The sequence below is a fragment of the Procambarus clarkii genome, chromosome 93 (genome assembly GCF_040958095.1).
Source record: "Procambarus clarkii isolate CNS0578487 chromosome 93, FALCON_Pclarkii_2.0, whole genome shotgun sequence".
Taxonomy (NCBI): Eukaryota; Metazoa; Arthropoda; class Malacostraca; order Decapoda; family Cambaridae; genus Procambarus; species Procambarus clarkii.
In genome coordinates this window covers 16,912,563-16,928,951 of record NC_091242.1, presented here as the reverse complement: position 1 = coordinate 16,928,951, position 16,389 = coordinate 16,912,563, and the positions used below count along the sequence as shown (strand labels likewise).

At 41.3% G+C, this 16,389-nt stretch overlaps 1 protein-coding gene across 2 annotated transcripts in view; it reads left to right on the top strand.

Annotated features, from left to right (window-relative positions):
- Window positions 1-2,361: 2,361 nt before the first annotated feature.
- LOC138359761 (uncharacterized) overlaps window positions 2,362-16,389 on the top strand; it is a 140,973-nt gene continuing 126,945 nt past the window's right edge. The window contains exons 1-2 of one of the 2 annotated variants that reach the window (XR_011226061.1): window positions 2,362-2,425; window positions 6,568-6,610. The gene's annotated coding sequence lies outside the window, so the exon portion shown is untranslated. Of the gene's footprint in view, window positions 2,426-3,269; window positions 3,987-6,567; window positions 6,611-16,389 lie in introns of those variants that run through there. The other variant, XR_011226060.1, reaches the window with a different exon arrangement.

Sequence of the window (16,389 nt, the reverse complement as noted above, 5' to 3'; positions counted from 1 at the left end):
TACGTGCAGAGATCCAGAATTTGGCTCTATAATATGGCTCAGGCCTCGAAATTAGGATATTTGAGATATTTTGAAAACTGCAGGGAGGTTTGGGACAAATGTAACCAAACACCGCTTTCAGTACTTGGAATGTGTTGGGTATATAAAGTCGTAATTTCAAACTGCAAATACGTGCAGAGAGCGAGAATTTGGCTCCAAAATATAGCTCAGGCCTCGAAATTGGGATGTTTGGGATATTTTGAAAACTGCAGGGGGGTTTCGGACATATGTGTCCAAACGGCGCTTTCAATACTTGGCATATGTTGGGTATAAAATAGTCGTAATTTCAAACGGCGAATACGTGCAGAGAGCCAGAATTTGGCTCCAAAATATAGCTCAGGCCTCGAAATTGGGATATTTGGGATATTTCGAAAACTGCAGGGGAGTTTGTCCAAAATGTGACTCACTGCCGCAATCAGGACTTGGCATATGTTGGGAATAAAAAGTCGTTATTTCAAACTGTGTATACGTGCATAGAGCCAGAATTTGGCTCTAAAATACGGCTCAGGCCTCGAAATTGGGATGTTTAGGATATTTTGAAAACTGCAGGAGGGTATGTTACAAATGTCACCAAACGCCACTTTCAATACTTTGCATATGTTGGGTATAAAAAAGTCGCAATTTCAAACTACGAATACGTGCAGAGAGCCAGAATTTGGCTCCAAAATATGGCTCAGGCCTCGAAATTGGGATGTTTGGGATATTTTGAAAACTGCAAGAAGGATTGAGACAAATGTGACCAAACGCCGCTTTCAGTACTTGGTATATGTTGGGTATAAAAAAGTCGTAATTTCAATCTGCAAATACGTGCATAGAGCCAGAATTTGGCTCGAAAATATGGCTCAGGCCTCGAAATTGGGATGTTTGGGATATTTTGAAAACTGCAGGGAAGTTTGGGACAAATGTGACCAAACGCCGCTTTCAGTACTTGGTATATGTTGGGTATAAAAAAGTCGTAATTTCAATCTGCAAATACGTGCATAGAGCCAGAATTTGGCTCGAAAATATGGCTCAGGCCTCGAAATTAGGATATTTGGGATATTTTGAAAACTGCAGGGAGGTTTGGGACAAATGTGACCAAACGCCGCTCTCAGTACTTGCCATATGTTGGGTATATAGATTCGTAATTTCAAAATGCGAATACGTGCAGAGAGCGAGAATTTGGCTCCAAAATATGGCTCAGGCCTCGAAATTGGGATGTTTGGGATATTTTGAAAACTGCAGGGGGGTTTGGGATATATGTGACCAAACGCCGCTTTCATTACTAGGCACATGTTGGCTATAAAAAAGTCGTAATTTCAAACGTCGAATACGTGCAGAGAGCCAGAATTTGGCTCCAAAATATAGCTCAGGCCTCGAAATTGGGATATTTGGGATGTTTCCAAAACTGCAGGGGAGTATGTGCAAAATGTGACTCACTGCCGCTATCAAGACTTGGCATATGCTGGGTATAAAAAGTCGTAATTTCAAACTGCGTATACGTGCATAGAGCCAGAATTTGGCTCGAAAATACGGCTCAGGCCTCGAAATTGGGATGTTTAGGATATTTTGAAAACTGCAGGGAGGTTTGGGTCAAATGTCACCAAACGCCGCTTTCAGTACATCGCATATGTTGGGTATAAAAAAGTCGTAATTTAAAACTGCGAATACGTGCAGAGAGCCAGAATTTTGCTCCAAAATATGGCTCAGGCCTCGAAATTGGAATATTTCGGATATTTTGAAAGCTGCAGGGGAGTTTGTGCAAAATATGACTCACTGCCGCTTTCAGGACTTGGCATATGTTGGGTATAAAAAAGTGATGTGGAAAGCATGGGGGATTTTTGTTTATATTGCAGAATGGTGACTGATATGGGCTAGTGCGTGATGCTTTCCTACTAATCCAGACCCACTCAGATGCACCTGCTGTATTTAGATCAACAACACTGCTGATCTATGATTCATCCAGTGTCTAATGTCACTTAGTGGAGAGATTTAGCAAGAGGTCAGCAGCAGATCAACTTTTTCTAAATACCATGTTGGCGATCACAGCAAACAATGAGGGTGAAAAAAAGTTCATTTGCTGAGAGATTGTAATTCAGTAGAACTCCATTCACACTGACTGATGCCAAAATCTAATATATCCATATCAGCCTGGATAGCTCCAGGGAACCTCTGGCTCTCGCCAAGTAAATGATGTTTCATTACATTCATTTTTTTTTTTTTACCCTGTCTGTAAGACATCGTTTTCTACAGATAAAATAATAACTATTTGGTATTTTTGAACATCATTCTCATAAATTTCTGCTCTGTTTAATTGAAGCCTTTTTATTTCTGCCATCCAACTATTATGAAGCTAAATGAGCTACGTAACAGCAATCCACGATTAGCAGAACTCACTACCAAACAGGTCAGTAGGAGGGATGAAGTTTGATGCAAATGACAGATAAGGACACACTTTAAAAGGATTCAGTATAAGTAGACAAATAAACACACAATTTAACAGGAGCATCTCTAAGCAGTAGCGTATATACTAAGCCTACAAACATAGGATTATGCCTAAACAGTAGGAGTGAGTGCTTCCAAAGACACAAAGCCAGTGTTCTAAACACTTATATTCGTCGAGCCCTTACCCACTGCTCAGAATGGAGCAACGTCAGTAGGGAGTTTGAAAGTTAACTGAAGTGTTGGTGAACAATGGATATAGCAACAAAGAAATAAACGCGACAGAAGATACCTGGTTGATACCTGGTACCTGGTTGATGGGGTTCTGGGAGTTCTACTCCCCAAGCCCGGCCCGAGGCCAGGCTCGACTTGTGAGAGTTTGGTCCACCAGGCTGTTGCTTGGAGCGGCCCGTAGGCCCACATACCCACCACAGCCCGGTTGGTCCGGCACTCCTTGGAGGAATAAATCTAGTTTCCTCTTGAAAATGTCCACGGTTGTTCAGGCAATATTTCTTATGCTTGCTGGGAGGACGTTGAACAACCGCGGACATGATGACACCTGGACCAGGTACATTCCTGAACCTAGAACAGAAACCACAACACCTCCAATAATATTATATTACAAATCGGATTTGGAAGGAAGGATTGGGCTACAGGAAGGATTGGTCAACAAGAAGGATTGGGCTACAGGAAAGATTGGGCTACAGGAAAGATTGGGCTACAGGAAGGATTGAGCTACAGGAAGGATTGGGCTACAAGAAGGATTGGGCTACAGGAAAGATTGGGCTACAGGAAGGATTGAGCTTCATCTCCAAATGTATATTTGCCAGATAATTTGGCACTAAAAACAAAACGCATATATTATTGTTTAGACTAAATCCGCTACTCATTACTTTCCTGAAGTTGTCGTATATACACTACAAAATCTGCGTGTAAATCACGAAAATTAACACGTGATGAAAATGTGACGATAGTGTCAGACCACGAAGGAAGAATTGAAACAGGAATTTCCTTAAGTATTTTCGTATTTAATAATACATCTTCAGAAGGGTGTTTCAATTCTTCCTTCGAGGTCTGACACAGTCACTACAGAACATGAATGTATTTCAAATCAAATCAAATGTTTATTTAGGTAAGGTACATACATACAAGAGATTTTACAAAGAGTGATGGATTTATAGATAGGGCTAGTACATACAATGCCTAAAGCCACTATTACGCAAAGCGTTTCGGGCATGAAACGTTGCAACAATGAATAATGAGAGCAATTATTATATGGATGGCGTAATAACAGGGGAACATTAGCGCCTCTGGTGGTCAGATGCTTAACTGTATTAGAGGTTGACAGTTTAGATATTATAGTGAAGTAAGGGTGAGTGGCGCGTCTGGGAGTCCCACTTCTTAACGTGTGGCTCAGTTGTCGACCAGCCGCCGCCTGGCAAGGGTCACGTTGATTACCAGTGTGCAAAAAATAAATGTGTTACAGATATCATTAATCAATCATAATAAAGAAAGCATTGTTCGAGGTGTGTACTTCATGTTGTTATTCGTTATTATTTTGTATATTTTATGTATTTAGACAAAATATAGAGGAGATTGTCAGGTGGCAGCCATAGGTGTTCCCGCTAGTTAAGTCATTAGGGCGCTTGTGGTGGCCTTAATAGCCATGCCAGTAGTTAGCCAGCAATCTTAAGGTTATCTTGAGATGATTTCGGGGCTTAGCGTCCCCGCGGCCCGGTCCTCGACCAGGCCTTCTTTTTCTTACACATCCCCAGGAAGCAGCCCATAGCAGCTGTCTAACTCCCAGGTACTTATTTACTGATAGGTAAACAGGGTCATCTGGGTGAAAGAAAGTGCCCATTTGTTTCAGTCTACACCGGGGATCGAACCCGGAACCTCAGGATTACGAATCCGAAGCGCTGTCCACTCGGCTGTCAGGCCCCTTAAAACAACCCAAAGAGAAATCTTCGACATATTTTGATGAAAATCTGAATGAAACGAGAAATTTTGGCCACAGATTGTGTGACGATGGTGGGGGGGGGGGATTGAGGGGGTGCAGGTTAGTACGATGAGCATGATTCAGGATGATGGAAGGAGAAGGGCTCCTATGATGAATTGACCTAAGGGCCACCATCTACAGTGGCCTCGACGGGGACAGGATGGCGGCACCTTGTCAAAGGTCAGCCTTCCTACTCCCTCCACCCTTATTTTATTGAGGATTTGTCTTGTGTATATTGTGAACAAGAGGAATGACTCTGCATTTACGACTTGAGTGGTTAAGCGGGTTCATGGGTTTATCCCCCCTATGGGGGAAACAACACATCTATTTTCTGTGTTACATTGTGGCTTGTTGAGCTTGAAGCTGTTGTCCAGCCTGTCTGTGTCAAATATGACATTTTAGAGAAGTGGTCTGTATTAATAGCCTCCAATTTGGTCAGTATTATAATTTTTTTTTTAATTTGTAATACTGACAAAGTTGGAGGTTATAAATACAAAGCACTTCTCTAAAAGACTTTACAAAGTATAAAGCAATGCATTAAAATAGTATTACAAAGGCCTCGGCTGTTATTCATTTATTTATATATCTATAAGAAGTTACATTGGGTTTCTGAGAGTACATGGCATGATGTGTTTACATTCTTGTAAAGCCACTAGTACGCATAGCGCTTCGGGCAGGGCCTTAATCTAACAGATAATATTAAGTAGGTAATTTCTAGCAAAATTTATAGGCTAATCTATCAAAATCTATAACAATTTAAACATTTATAGTGTTAGTCCTTCAAAGATTCGTGGTAGTGACAGTTGAACAAGTTCTGGCATGATTGTTGTTGCTGTCTTGAACTTTCTCCAAAGCGGAAAATCATTGATGTGTTTTTGAAGTGAAGTTTCCATATTAGGACACAGTACGCCAGATGGGACCACAACAGAGACTCGTACAGTTCAATATTCAATGTTGTTCGTTTAAGTCAATGATTCGTTTAACTATTCTTAAGGATTGTTTTCATATTAACTGTGAGTCCCAGATGTTCAATGGCTGGTACATCATAACTCCTAGGTAATATTGACTTAAATTTACCAGAGGGCCACCATTTCTCCATAGTGCCCTCTACGGCAACAGGAAGCCGGCGGCTTGTCAAAGGTTCCCCTACGGTTCCTGAGGAGTTTGTCTATCTGTATTTTAAGGGCGCAAACTGCTGCATTATGACATTAAAGGTAGTTTGATAATATGCACAACGTGTCTTGTAGCTAAGGTAATGGTGACTTGTAATGTTTAGCAACAAGTCGCCCTAGATTGTTTAGTGTGTTGACGACGACATTTCGATCCTGGACCATTCTCAAGTCGACTTGTGAATGGTCCAGGACGGACCGAAACGTCGTCATCCCTTCACCTGCTAGTGTGTGGTCTGGTCAAACTACTTCAGCCACGTTATTGTGACTCATCGCCTGCACTTAGTGTGTTAACGACTGGGGCGATGGAATGGTCATATCAGGATGGCAATTGTGCAAATAAGTGTGGAAGATAATTGTTTCCATCTTGTTTACTCTGCGATATGAAATGGTTTCACCTGTAAATGGTAATTTTTAACAATGTAATCACTAGGCTTCTAACGTTGGTTTGGTGCTCAGAGACCATATTCTGTACTTAAGAGGTTTTAAGCATGTTATTAATATAATTTAGGCCAATAAACAGCTAAATAAATTAATAATACACAGTACGTTTATCTAAGGTTAGCAAAAGGTTTGTTTTTAGTGGAAGACCCTAATAAGATAATGTGTTTCTATGTAACTTTAAAAGAACATTGATGCTTAACCATAGCCTCATGAGTCAGAGACAAAAATGTACTCCGTTAGGCTATTGCAGTCTTATCAGTCTTGCCTACTCGCTATTGTTGATACAATCTGTTATTAATCTCCATTGCAATTACACCTTTTCCAGTGATTGGTTCCAGTGTTCTTGAAATTCATAATTGTATTTTCCTACTCGATTGTATTTGAAATAAACTTTATACTTACCCTGGTGCTACATAGCCTTCCCGGTTTGGTGCATTCTTTTGATAATTACTTACTTATACTTGCCCTAAATATATGTAAAAAATATTTTTTCAGGAGTGTGGCCCGTGTGGACAAGTGTTGGATCAGAGGAGTCAAGGTAAAGTGCTTATTTAACAACTAGTTCTGGGGAGGAGCGGGTGGAACTAGATGGACGTAGTCAACTTCACATTCTTGTTACACTAACACTGGTTTGTGCCTCGGAGAGGCTGCAGGATCCAGTTAGTTCAGTAGAACTTCGGTTTCAACTCCTTTTGACCATGTCGTAGCTCAGTCGATTACGGCAGCGTCTGGGATGCTCTCGGACGCAGGTTCGAATCCTCGTCCCGGCCCTTGTGGATTTGTACACTCTTGTTAGCAGGCTGAGAGCTTTTCTTTCCCATAGATTTATTTATAGAAGAGTTAGCAATAAGTCGGCTGGGTTTATTAACGTATTGTTTTTAGGCCCCATTTACATTATGCCGTTCAGTTTTGGTCGCCATACTAAAGAATGGACATAATTCACTAGAACACGTCAGTTAGGATGACAAAGTTAATCCCGCAAATTAGAAAGCTTCCATATGAAGAGATGTTGGAAAAACCTTAACGTGACATGATTGAAGTGTACAAGTGGATGAATGGGCATAACAAGGGAGTTATTGATAAGGCTTTAAATGAAGATAAGTTTAGATTTAGGAAATACCTGGGTAAATACTGGTTTGGTAACTGGGTTGTGGATTTGCGGAACCAATTACTGGATCATGTGCAGACGACGAGTCACAATAATACCTGCGTTCACAGTTCATCCTCGTCGCCAATGTGGTGTTTGTGTGTTACTGAGGAAGTCTTGGTTGTAGGGTTGATGTAAAGTCATGACTTGGTTACTGACTTTAATACTTAATATGATTACATGACTAGTAGCTACCAAGCTTGGCGGGCGTCCTGTACGCTCTCTTGTTTACCTCCCCTCTCTGGCGTCCCAGCCGCCGCACATAGAAAACGGATGGTACCATTTTCTGTGAACATGACAAGCCCCAGGCGAGGTGTGGAAAGAAAGTCCAGCCAGGGGCGTTCAATCTGTGCGCCAAGATGGCCGACCTTCGGGCGGGAATCTCCTCCACAACCAAATCTTTTATTGAGGAGTTGTTGCCAACCTACTTTTATCTGGCATGTATTATGCCAGTTTTCGCCTCGCATAATTTTTTCTCATTTGGAAATACAATATTATCTTCACTATAAATTACTACTATAGTGTGTCATTTCTGCTCACACTCATCTCTAAATAAAATGATTACAAATATTTCCAAAGACATAAACTGCCTCATCCAGCCCGCCTCTTCCCTCATTCCAAATCCAAAAACCCTCCAACTCCAACTCCAAGAGGAATTTCAAACTGCGAATACGTGCAGAGAACCAGAATTTGGCTCCAAAATATGGCTCAGGCCTCGAAATTGAGATGTTTGGGATATTTTGAAAACTGCAGGGGAGTTTGTGCAAAATGTGACACACTGCCGCTTTCAGGACTTGGCATATGTTGTGTATAAAAAGTCGTAATTTCAAACTGCGAATAAGTGCAGAGAGCCAGAATTTGGCTCCAAAGTATGGCTCAGGCGTCGAAATTTGGATATTTGGGATATTTTGAAACCTGCAGGGGGGGGTGGGGTTTGGGACAAATTTGACCAAACGCCGCTTTCAGTACTTGGTATATGTTGGGTATAAAAAAGTCGTAATTTCAAACTGCGAATACGTGCAGAGAGCCAGAATTTGGCTCCAAAATAAGTATCAGGCCTTAAAATTGGGATATTTGGGATATTTCGAAAACTGCAGGGGAGTTTGTGCGAAATGTGATTCACTGCCGCTTTCAGGACTTTGCATATGTTGGGTATAAAAAGTCGTAATTTCACACTGCGAATACGTGCAGAGAGCCAGAATTTGGCTCCAAAATAAGTATCAGGCCTTAAAATTGGGATATTTGGGATATTTCGAAAACTGCAGGGGAGTTTGCGCAAAATGTGACACACTGCCACTTTCAGTACTTGGTATATGTTGGGTATAAAAAAGTCGTAATTTCAAACTGCGAATACGTGCAGAGAGCCAGAATTTGGCTCCAAAATAAGTATCAGGCCTTAAAATTGGGATATTTGGGATATTTCGAAAACTGCAGGGGAGTTTGCGCATAATGTGACTCACTGCCACTTTCAGTACTTGGCAAATGTTGGGTATAAAACGTCGTAATATCAAACTGTGAATTCGTGCAGAGAGCCAAACGTTGGCTCCAAAATATGGCTCAGGTCTCGATATTGAGATGTTTGGGATATTTTGAAAACTGCAGGGAGGTTTAGGACAAATGTGACCAAACGCCGCTTTCCGTACTTGGCATATGTTGGGTATAAAAAAGTCGCAATTTCAAACTGCGAATACGTGCAGAGAGCAAGAATTTGGCTCCAAAACATGGCTCAGGCCTCGAAATTGGGATATTTGGGATATTTTGAAAACTGCAGGGGAGTTTGTGCAAAATGTGACTTACTGCTGCTTTCAGTTCTTGGCATATGTTGGGTATAAAAAGTCGTTATTTCAAACTGCGAATACGTGCATAGAGCCAGAATTTGGCTCCAAAATAGTGCTCAGTCCTCGAAATTGGGATGTTTGGGATATTTTGAAAACCTCAGTGGGCTTTGGGACAAATATGACCAAACACCGCTTTCAGAACTTGGCATATATTGGGTATAAAAAGTCGAAATTTCAAACTGCGAATACGTGCAGAGAGCCAGAACTTGGCTCCGAAATATAGCTCAGGCCTGAAAATTGGAATATTTGGGATATTTCGAAAACTGCAGGGGAGTTTGTGCGAAATGTGAATCACTGCCGCTTTCAGGACTTGGCATATGTTGGGTATAAAAAAGTCGTAATTTCAAACTGCGAATACGTGCAGGGAGCCAGAATTTGGCTCCAAAATATGGCTCAGGCATCGAAATTGGGATATTCGTAATTTCAAACTGCGAATATGTGTAGAGAGCCAAAATTTGGCTCCAAAATATAGCTCATGCCTCGAAATTGTGATGTTTGGGATATTTTGAAAACTGCAGGGGAGTTTGTGCAAAATGTGACTTACTGCCGCTTTCAGGACTTGGCATATGTTGGAAAAAAAAGTCGTAATTTCAAACTTCGAATACATGCAGAGAGCCAGAATTAGGCTCCAAAATACGGCTCAGGCCTCAAAATTGGGATGTTTGGAATATTTTGAAAACTGCAGGGGGGGGTTTGGGACAAATGTGACCAAACTCCGCGTTCAGTACTTGGCATATGTTGGGTATAAAAAAGTCGTAATTTCAAACTGCGAATACGTGCAGAGAGCCAGAATTTGGCTCCAAAATATGGCTCAGGCCTCAAAATTGGGATGTTTGGGATATTTTGAAAACTGCAGGGGGGGGTTTTGGACAAATGTGACCAAACGCCGCGATCTGTACTTGGCATATGTTGGGAATAAAAAAGTCGTAATTTCAAACTGCGAATATGTGCAGAGAGCCAGAATTTGGCTCCAAAATATGGCTCAGGCCTCGAAATTGGGATGTTTGGGATATTTTGAAAAATGCCGGGTGGATTGAGACAAATGTGACCAATTGCCGCTTTCAGTACTTGGCATATGTTGGGTATAAAAAAGTGGTAATTTCAAACTGCGAATATGTGCAGAGAGCCAGAATTTGGCTCCAAAATATGGCTCAGGACTCGAAATTGGGATTTTTGGGATATTTTGAAAACTGCAGGGAGGTTTGGGACAAATTTGACCAAATGCCACTTTCAGTACTTGGCATATGTTGGGTATAAAAAGTCGTAATTTCAAACTTCGAATACGTGCAGAGAGCCAGAATTTGGCTCCAAAATATGGCTCAGGCCTCGAAATTGGGATATTTGGGATATTTCGAAAACTGCAGGGGAGTTTGTGCGAAATGTGACTCACTGCCGCTTTCAGTACTTGGCATATTTTGGGTATAAAAATCGTAATATCAAACTGCGAATACGTTCAGAGAGCCAGAATTTAGCTCCAAAACATGGCTCAGGCCTCGATATTGTGATGTTTGGGATATTTTGAAAACTGCAGGGAGGTTATGGACAAATGTAACCAAACGCCGCTTTCAGTACTTGGCATATGTTGGGTATAAAAAAATCTTATTTTCAAACTGCGAATACGTGCAGAGAGCCAGAATTTGGCTCCAAAATATAGCTCAGGCCTCAAAATTAGGATATTTGAGATATTTCGAAAACTGCAGGGGAGCTTGTGCGAAATGTGACTCACTGCCGCTTTCAGTACTTGGCATATGTTGGGTATAAAATGCCGTAATTTCAAACCGCGAATACGTGCATAGGGCCAGAATTTGGCTCCAAAATATGGCTCAGGCCTCGAAATTGGGATGTTTGGAATATTTTGAAAACTGCAGGGGGGGTTTTGGACAAATATGACCAAACGCCGCGTTCAGTACTTGGCATATGTTGGGTATAAATAAGTCGTAATTTCAAACTGCGAATACGTGCAGAGAGCCAGAATTAGGCTCCAAAATACGGCTCAGGCCTCGAAATTGGGATGCTTGGGATATTTTGAAAACTGCAGGGGGGGTTTTGGACAAATGTTTCCAAATGCCACTTTCAGTACTTGGCATATGTTGGGTATAAAAAGTCGTAATTTCAAACTTCGAATACGCGCAGAGAGCCAGAATTTGGCTCCAAAATATAGCTCAGGCCTCAAAATTGGGATGTTTGGGATATTTTGAAAACTGCAGGGGGGGTTTTGGATAAATGTGACCAAACGCCGCGTTCAGTACTTGGCATAAGTTGGGTATAAAAAGTCGTAATTTCAAACTTCGAATACGTGCAGAGAGCCAGAATTTGGCTCCAAAATATAGCTCAGGCCTCGAAATTGGGATGTTTGGGATATTTTGAAAACTGCAGGGAGGTTTGGGACAAATTTGACCAAATGCCACTTTCAGTACTTGGCATAAGTTGGGTATAAAAAGTCGTAATTTCAAACTTTGAATACGCGCAGAGAGCCAAAATTTGGCTCCAAAATATTGCTCAGGCCTCTAAATTGGGATATTTGAGATATTTCGAAAACTGCAGGGGAGCTTGTGCGAAATGTGACTCACTGCCACTTTCAGGACTTGGCATATGTTGGGTATAAAATGCCGTAATTTCAAACCGCGAATACGTGCATAGAGCCAGAATTTGGCTCCAAAATATGGGTCAGGCCTCGAAATTGGGATGTTTGGGATATTTTGAAAACTGCAGGGGGGGTTTTGGACAAATGTGACCAAACGCCGCGTTCAGTACTTGGCATATGTTGGGTATAAAAAAGTTGTAATTTCAAACTGCGAATACGTGCAGAGAGCCAGAATTTGGCTCCAAAATACGGCTCAGGCCTCGAAATTGGGATATTTGGGATATTTCGAAAACTGCAATGGAGTTTGTGCAAAATTTGACTCACTGCCGCTTTCAGTACTTGGCATATGTTGGGTATAAAAATCGTAATATCAAACTGCGATTACGTGCAGAGAGCTAGAACTTGGCTCCAAAATATGGCTCAGGCCTCGATATTGTGATGTTTGGGATATTTTGAAAACTGCTGGGAGGTTTGGGACAAATATAACCAAACGCCGCTTTCAACACTTGGCATATGTTGGGTATAAAAAATTCGTAATTTCATACTGCGAATACGTGCATAGAGCCAGAATTTGGCTCCAAAATATTGCTCAGTCCTCGAAATTGGGTAGTTTGGGATATTTTGAAAACTGCAGGGGGGTTTGGGACAAATATGACCAAACGCTGCTTACAGAACTTGGCATATGTTGGGTATAAAAAGTCGTTATTTCAAACTGCGAATACGTGCAGAGAGCCAAAATTTGGCTCCAAAATATGGCTCATGCCTCGAAATTGGGATATTTGGGATATTTCGAAAACTGCAATAGAGTTTGTGCAAAATGTGACTCACTGCCGCTTTCAGGACTTAGCATATGTTGGGTATAAAATGTCGTAATTTCAAACCACGAATACGTGCATGGAGCAAGAATTTGGCTCCAAAATATGGCTAAGGCCTCGAAATTGGGATGTTTGGGATATTTTGAAAACTGCAGGGGGGTTTGGGACAGATGTAACCAAACGCCGCTTTCATTACTTGGCATATGTTGGGTATAAAATAGTCGTAATTTCAAACGGCGAATACGTGCAGAAAGCCAGAATTTGGCTCCAAAATATAGCTCAGGCCTCGAAATTGGGATATTTGGGATATTTCGAAAACTGCAGGGGAGTTTGTCCAAAATGTGACTCACTGCCGCTATCAGGACTTGGCATATGTTGGGAATAAAAAGTCGTTATTTCAAACTGCGTATACGTGCATAGAGCCAAAATTTGGCTCCAAAATACGGCTCAGGCCTCTAAATTGGGATGTTTAGGATATTTTGAAAACTGCAGTGGGGTTTGGGACAAATGTCACCAAACGCCGCTTTCAGTAATTCGCATATGTTGGGTATAAAAAAGTCGTAATTTCAAACTGAGAATACGTGCAGAGAGCCAGAATTTGGCTCCAAAATATGGCTCAGGCCTCGAAATTGGGATGTTTGGGATATTTTGAAAACTGCAGGGGGGTTTGGGATATATGTGACCAAACGCCGCTTTCATTACTAGGCACATGTTGGCTATAAAAAAGTCGTAATTTCAAACGGCGAATACGTGCGTAGAGCCAGAATTTGGCTCCAAAATATAGCTCAGGCCTCGAAATTGGGATATTTGGGATGTTTCCAAAACTGCAGGGGAGTTTGTGCAAAATGTGACTCACTGCCGCTATCAGGACTTGGCATATGCTGGGTATAAAAAGTCGTAATTTCAAACTGCGTATACGTGCATAGAGCCAGAATTTGGCTCCAAAATACGGCTCAGGCCTCGAAATTGGGATGTTTAGGATATTTGGAAAACTGCAGGAGGGTATGGGACAAATGTCACCAAACGCCGCTTTCAGTAATTGGCATATGTCAACCCGTTCTCGCAAATTCGTAAAGTCAATATTGACTTATCAACTACGTGCATAGGTGATATACTAAACATAATAGATACCCCTAAAAAGATTCATAGAAAGCACCGACCTTACCTAACCTTGTTAGTATCTTAAGATAAGCATCTTATTGCTTCGTAATTACAATTATTACTTAACCTATACCTATTATAGGTTAGGTAATAATTGTAATTACGAAGCAATAAGATGCTTATCTTAAGATACTAACAAGGTTAGGTAAGGTCGGTGTTTTCTAGGAATCTTTTTAAGGGTATCTATTATGTTAAGTATGTCACCTATGCACATATTTAATAAGTCAATATTGACTTATTAAATTTGCGAGAACGGGTTGCATATGTTGGGTATAAAAAATTCGCAATTTCAAACTACGAATACGTGCAGAGAGCCAGAATTTGGCTCCAAAATATGGCTCAGGCCTCGAAATTGGGATGTTTGGGATATTTTGAAAACTGCTGGGAGGTATGGGACAAATGTGACCAAATGCCGCTTTCAGTACTTGGTATATGTTGGGTATAAAAAGTCGTAATTTCAAACTGCGAATACGTGCAGAGAGCCAGAATTTGGCTCCAAAATATGGCTCAGGCCTCTTAATTGGGTTATTTGGGATATTTCGAAAACTGCAGGGGAGTTTGTGCAAAATGTCACTCACTGCCGCTTTCAGGACTTGGCATATGTTGGGTATAAAAAGTCGTAATTTCAAACTGCGAATACGTGCATAGAGCCAGAATATGGCTCCAAAATACGGCTCAGGCCTCGAAATTGGGATGTTTGGGATATTTTGAAAACTGCAGGGGGGTTTTGGAAAAATATGACCAAACGCCGCTTTCAGAACTTGGCATATGTTGGGTATAAAAAGTCGTAATTTCAAACTGCGAATACGTGCAAAGAGCATGTATTTGGCTCCAAAATATGGCTCAGGCCTCGAAATTGGGATGTTTGGGATATTTTGTAAACTGTAGGGAGGTTTGGGACAGATGTAACCAAACGCCGCTTTCAGTACTTGGCATATGTTGGGTATAAAAAGTCGTAATTTCAAACTGTGAATATGTGCAGAGATCCAGAATTTGGCTGTATAATATGGCTCAGGCCTCGAAATTAGGATATTTGAGATATTTTGAAAACTGCAGGGAGGTTTGGGACAAATGTGACCAATCATCGCTTTCAGTACTTGGAATGTGTTGGGTATATAAAGTCGTAATTTCAAACTGCGAATACGTGCAGAGAGCGAGAATTTGGCTCCACAATATGGCTCAGGCCTCGAAATTGGGATGTTTGGGATATTTTGAAAACTGCAGGGGGGTTTCGGACATATGTGTCCAAACGGCGCTTTCATTACTTGGCATATGTTGGGTATAAAATAGTCGTAATTTCAAACTGAGAATACGTGCAGAGAGCCAGAATTTGGCTCCAAAATATAGCTCAGGCCTCGAAATTGGGATATTTGGGATATTTCGAAAACTGCAGGGGAGTTTGTCCAAAATGTGACTCACTGCCGCTATCAGGACTTTGCATATGCTGGGTATAAAAAGTCGTAATTTCAAACTGCGTATACGTGCATAGAGCCAGAATTTGGCTCCAAAATACGGCTCAGGCCTCGAAATTGGGATGTTTAGGATATTTTGAAAACTGCAGGGAGGTTTGGGTCAAATGTCACCAAACGCCGCTTTCAGTACTTCGCATGTGTTGGGTATAAAAAAGTCGTAATTTAAAACTGCGAATACGTGCAGAGAGCGAGAATTTGGCTCCACAATACGGCTCAGGCCTCTAAATTGGGATGTTTAGGATATTTTGAAAACTGCAGTGGGGTTTGGGACAAATGTCACCAAACGCCGCTTTCAGTACTTCGCATATGTTGGGTATAAAAAAGTCGTAATTTCAAACTGAAAATACGTGCAGAGAGCCAGAATTTGGCTCCAAAATATAGCTCAGGCCTCGAAATTTTGATATTTGGGATGTTTCCAAAACTGCAGGGGAGTTTGTGCAAAATGTGACTCACTGCCGCTATCAGGACTTGGCATATGCTGGGTATAAAAAGTCGTAATTTCAAACTGCGTATACGTGCATAGAGCCAGAATTTGGCTCGAAAATACGGCTCAGGCCTCGAAATTGGGATGTTTAGGATATTTTGAAAACTGCAGGGAGGTTTGGGTCAAATGTCACCAAACGCCGCTTTCAGTACTTCGCATGTGTTGGGTATAAAAAAGTCGTAATTTAAAACTGCGAATACGTGCAGAGAGCCAGAATTTGGCTCCAAAATATGGCTCAGGCCTCGAAATTGGAATATTTCGGATATTTTGAAAGCTGCAGGGGAGTTTGTGCAAAATATGACTCACTGCCGCTTTCAGTACTTGGCATATGTTGGGTATAAAAAGTCGTAATTTCAAACTGGGAATACGTGCAGAGAGCCAGAATTTGGCTCGAAAGTATGGCTCAGGCCTCAAAATTGAGATGTTTGGGATATTTTGAAAACTGTAGTGGGGATTGGGACAAATGTGACCAACCGCCGCTTTCAGAACTTGGCATATGTTGGGTATAAAAAAGTGATGTGGAAAGCATGGGGGATTTTTTTTATATTGCAGAATGGTGACTGGGGCTAGTGCGTGATGCTTTCCTACTAATCCAGACCCACTCAGATGCACCTGCTATATTTAGATCAACAACACTGCTGATCTATGATTCATCCAGTGTCTAATGTCACTTAGTGGAGAGATTTAGCAAGAGGTCAGCAGCAGATCAACTTTTTCTAAATACCATGTTGGCGATCACAGCAAACAATGAGGGTGAAAAAAAGTTCATTTGCTGAGAGATTGTAATTCAGTAGAACTCCATTCACACTGACTGAT